Source organism: Bufo bufo, chromosome 6 (assembly GCF_905171765.1).
Source record: "Bufo bufo chromosome 6, aBufBuf1.1, whole genome shotgun sequence".
NCBI classification, from domain to species: domain Eukaryota; kingdom Metazoa; phylum Chordata; class Amphibia; order Anura; family Bufonidae; genus Bufo; species Bufo bufo.
In genome coordinates, this window is record NC_053394.1 from 411,376,713 (window position 1) to 411,382,320 (window position 5,608).

Genomic DNA, 5,608 nt, shown 5'->3' on the forward strand with positions numbered 1-5,608 from the left:
TGGTGGGTGGTCCAAACCTCCGATGCCTTCAGGATTTTGGAAGAACTTGATGAAGTACTTCCTCTTTCCATTCCAAAAGCCTTCGCCATTTTTCACTTCATGAGAGAAGTGCACCTCTCTACAGTAGCGTTTCAAAAACATGGTGACATCAGCCTCAGGTATAAACGGATTATACATGCACACCACGAGAGGTATCGACTACTCACCATAGAGGAGTACGAAATTCAGACCGTCAAGGCGATCCTCCGCCGGATCTGCGCTATTCAGCGCCGCATAGATGTTTGCACAACACGCCTTAGTGCAAAAGGTGATGGTATAATGCCCTTTGTAATCCTGGTCACAGAGACATAGGATGTCCTCCCTTCGGAATTGGAAAAAGCCGAACAGGATTTCCGTCACAACGTAGAGCAACTTCTTCCTATCACAGACCTTTTCCGCAACCTCAATCCGTACGGACTGGCTCAGATGGGTTTCCCCATCGGCAAAGCCAAAGGAGAACGGCATCTCTGCAATCCAGGGACTAATCTCTCCCCCAATAGCAGTAAGAACAGGAGCTCCACTAAAAAGCAGAGTCCCAGCTCAAGGCCGAGAAAGAGGTACCCCAGGTGCTTTGATGCCAATAAATGCTTCCACGCTTAAAAAAAAAAAAAAAAAACACCCACAAAGATCAGAGATCACTGTGAAACGCGATTGCCTCCCGTTGCCCAGGGACTAAGCCTATCCCCTATAGCAGCAAGGGGGCACAACGCAGGCTATGAACCTACCCCCGTCCCCCAAGGCCGAGGAATCGGGTACCCCAGACACCCTCCAGCCAAGACACCATGTATCCCTACACTTGATCTTAGCCAGAAGGTCAAGAAGCGATAACCTGAAAGGGTTCGCAGTACAGACCGATGGTCCCCAATGCAGAGCACTTCTGAAGGCAATAGACTACAGGCCCCAGACCCACACACAGTCCGGGAGGCTTCTTTCTCTCACAAACCAGGGAAAACGTGCGTGCGTCCTACGCTCAGAAATCAACAGCATGCTCCTCTTCGTGTTCGCTATCTGCATAGCTCCGCCCACCCACGCAATTCCTGGTGCCAAAGCACGCCAAGCAGAAAGCATGATATGAGGAGTGAATAGTGAAAAAAAAAAAAGGGTATGTATTGTTGTTGATTGTGATGTCAGGGCCCCATTATTGAGTGTTCCGTCAGGGCCCTTGTGATGTCATCCACTGACCTGACCTTACTTGACCTGTGACACGTGCAGTGTTCTGTCCATTGTCCAGACAAGGTAGGTCCAGCTGCTGCTGCTGCAGATACATAGGAAGTGCTGGACTACTTTTTAGCCTCCAAGTAATCCAGTTCAAATGATAGATCCACAAGAGGGAGACACAGGCAAACTTTACTCATTTAATGAAGCAAAGAAAAATGGTTACATCCAGCCAACTTGCTACAAAAGGGTCAATTCCCAGGGACAACTCAGCATCGCAGGTGTGCACAACAGGCCCAAATCAAACCCAAGGTAATGTGCGTGGAGGTCCAAACACTTCATTCAGGTGATAAGCCAATTAACCCATCAGTCTTAATTGGATTTAGGGTGTGAGGAGACTGGCATGCTTGGTGCTGGAACAAACCGCTGATGCAATTAGGAGATTGACAGACTAGATGCAGGTATGCAGGAAGCAGCATAGCACTGACTGGGCAGACAGAGGAGAAGCTGGAGGGAGGCAGGACACACACAACTTTCCACTTGCTTGCTGGAAGGATGCTTGCAATCAATCAATTTCATTCTGTTTTTCATACTGGATTAGAAGGGGTGCAACGGTCCTGGAGGTACTGCAATACCAGGTCAATGCGTGGAGTGGACAGAGCAAGCTCTTTTTCCATCTCCCTGTTCGAAAAATCCATTTAATATATGGTCCCCAGATAGGGGACGTATCAGATATTAAACTGATAAGAACAGATTTTTTTTATTTTTTATTTGCCATTCAGTTCAAAGGTTGCTCCTACATTCCCAAGGGGAATAACGGGCAACCAAGTTCCTTAGGATACACCTTTAACACATCCTCATGGCCACAAAAAATGTTCTTACTTTATTTACAAGGATAAATAACTCAAACCTCAAACTCAAGAAATTTCCAGCTACCCTCCGCATCCAATCCCTTCTCCAAATCCCACTTGTACAGAAAATACAACTTATCAAGCACCATTCTAACACATCCACTCACTTAAATCTTTTCCTTCTTATAAACATACAAATTCCTACAGTCCCAAAGCACCTCTTTCACACATGTCAAAAACAACCATAATATCCTGTCTTTCCCTCTTCCTAATTGGCACAAAGCAAACATAACAATATCATACTTCAATCTTTTCACACCACTCAGCTCACCCCATACCTGTTTCGCAAACGCACACTCCCAGAATAAATGACCCACACTCTCTTCATCACCACACAAATCTCTCGGACACATATCAGATACCACTAAACCTTTCCGCCTCTGCACACTCCTAACAGGTAGGGCATTATGCATTGACATCCACATCAGATCTCTCTGTCTATTTAAAGTCTCGAACCTATCTAACTTTTCCCACATAATCTTTGTCTCATTTGAACTTAGCCCATCAATCGTACACATAAGTTTCCTTTCACTTCAAAAAACTTCTTTGCGCACATCCTCTAACTTATATTTCCTAATGAAATTCTCAGCATACTGGTACCATACACTATTTTTAAAGGCAACAGGCCTACTTCTATCCTGTTCCTCCCATTCCAACTGGCACAACATGTTCCCAGCTATGTACCGGAACATACAAGCCGCATTATTGTCTTTTCAAAGTAGTTTAACTAAGAAACGTATAAAATTAAGGCCCAAAAAAACTTCTAGGTCATGGAAATCTAATCCACCTAGCTTCCTTTTTTTAAACAAGATTTTTCTTTTAGTTTTTTCAATACAACTCCCCCAAAGAAAAATAGCAAGAGATCTTTCTACCATTTTTAACAACTTACCTGATGGAGGAAGAATCATAGGTAAAATTACACTTTTTACCACCAACACCTTGCCCGAAAAGGACAGGTCCCTCAGCCTCCACATCTCTAACTTTTTTGTAATCTTTGTCCCCAGCTCCAGCCAACTATCATCTCCTCACCCAAGATTTTGATACTACCTGACATGCACTCCATATCACATTCACTCAAAGCACCCTTCCAAAAACCTTTCAACTTACTCTTCCCCCAATTGATCTTAAAGGAAGATGCTATACAAAACAAGTTAACTAACGATTTCACCCTTTGAACATCACACTCAGAATCACACAACACACACACATCATCCATATAGCCCAGAGCTTTCACACTTCTACTCCACTCCCCGACAAACAAAAAGAATTGGCGACAAGGGGCACCCCGCCTAACCCCAGACCTAATTCCAAAAGGCAATGTCAGAAAACCATTTACTTGTACCCTACTGCAAGCACCCGAATTCAACAAATCTCCCAGGCACACCCATCCTTCGCAAAACTTTGAACAAAAACTCATGCGCACACACAATCATTCCCCTATCCCGATTCTTGCAATCCTCAATCAAATCTCTCACTAACATCAAATTATCCTGTATCACTCTCTCTGGTACCGCACACACCTGATCATTCACAATCACATGTGCAACCACTTCTCTCAGATGATTTGCTAAGATCTTAGCGAACCAGTTATAGTCTGTGTTGAGTAAAGTAATAGGGCGCCAATTACCTAAGCACCGTCTATCCCCTTTTTTAAATAAAAGAACCAAAACCCCCTGCTTCATTTCGCTAGGCATCTCCGCACCTGAAAACAATAACTTCATAACGTCAGACAGATCACTCCCAACAATGTCCCAACACTTAACATAAAATTCCCAAGGAATCCCATCTTTACCTGGTGACTTATTCCTAGCAGATTTTAAAATAACATCCTTCACCTCTGCTTCCGTTACATCACTCAGCAAAGAGACATCATCTTCAGAAATGAAGTTCTGCAAAATCTCCAAAAACTCATCATCCACACCTAGATCACACTTTTTCATACCATACAATTCCTTATAGAACCGAAGCACCACATCCAGCACATCCATACCACCCACTTCACTATCATCCTCATTCAGCAAAACATCCATCACTTTCTTCCCACCACAATCTTTTTAAAGAAAAAACGTGTACATTTTTCATTTTGCTCTCTTGCATCCACTTTAGACCTGAAAATAATTCCCCTCCCTTTCTGCTTAAACCAATCATCCACATCACTTTTCGCTCTTTCTAGATCATACTCCACATCATAACCCATACTCTTGCATTTTTGTAGGAAAGAAATTCTCCTATTGAACCACTTAAACCTTGATCTCTTTTCCCTAGCTTTAACATAACCTACATGTTTAAAAAAAACATGCTATCCTACCCTTCACCCATTCCCACCACATCAAGTCATTTGCAAACCTGCCCTTTTCTCTCCTCCACATATTATATTTTTTCTCTAAAGCATCTCTAACCTTTTGGTCAGCTAGAAGAGAAATATTCATTTTCCATACCCCTCTCCCATAAACAAAATTACTAATTTCAAAAATGGCAAATAAATAATCATGGTCAGAAAAACAAACTCTCTCCTGATTATAAACCTTACATCCCACCGAAGAGCCAGAAAAGAAAAAATAATCCAGACGTGATTCAGTTCTCCCATCATCAGCATGATAGGTGAAAGCATATTTCTTCCCCCCTCCCGCATCTTGCAAAGAAAAAACCTGCATATGTTGTTTCCACAGGTTACCGGTGACATCCACCTCTGATTCATAAGACCCGGCTCTTCCCTTCTTCTCAAGGATGCAATTGAAATCCCCACAAATAATAATCAGAATCCTCCCGTGTAGAAAAAAACTCAATTTCTCAAAGAGAGCCAGTCTATCTTTTTTGACTGCATGACCATATATGTTGATCAACTTAAAACGCCAACCACAAAAAGAAAGTACAAAACACATACATCTTCCTTCTTCTACTACTTCTCTTTGTTCAACTATAATGTCCTTATTTTGAATTAGAACACCGATCCCATCATTCCTGTTTACTCTTGAAAAGGACCAGAACGATTTACCGTATGTCCATTCACTTTCCTTCGGAGTAGCAGACAACCCACATTCTTGGACACAAATTGTATCCGAGTCCTTAGAGGACCATCGCTCTTTTGTTGGCTGATTGAAAGAGCCTCACATTTTGAGACACTATCTTAAGTTGTAATGTCATAGATGGAAAAAAAGGAGGTCTGGTTTCCAAGGAAAAGATCCCACCATGGCTCGGAACTTCACGTTCCCGAAAACTGCAGAGCCCTCTCCAAATCGGCAAGCTGCCCTTCATCCAGGTACCCTTGAATACTTGGTGTATAACTCACATACTCTGGTGACTCAAGAGCGTGCCCATCATCAGGACTTAGCACCACGAAAGGGTTGGAGGGCCCAGGAAAGATGGAACTCCCGGGCAACATAGGACTCTTCCTCAACCTTTTAGGGTCTCTTTTAATCTTCCCAATAGGTATTTTCGGCAGCGGGCATTCTTGCCTCCTCCGGCTCATCAGCAGACAAAGACCACTCTATTGCAGATGCTCC

At 43.2% G+C, this 5,608-nt stretch overlaps 1 non-coding gene across 1 annotated transcript; it reads right to left on the reverse strand.

The window, feature by feature from the left end:
* Positions 1-1,795: 1,795 nt before the first annotated feature.
* LOC121006474 lies at positions 1,796-1,987 on the reverse strand. The gene has a single exon (XR_005780299.1). It is a non-coding gene; the product is annotated as a U2 spliceosomal RNA (small nuclear RNA).
* Between the last annotated feature and the right edge of the window lie 3,621 nt (positions 1,988-5,608).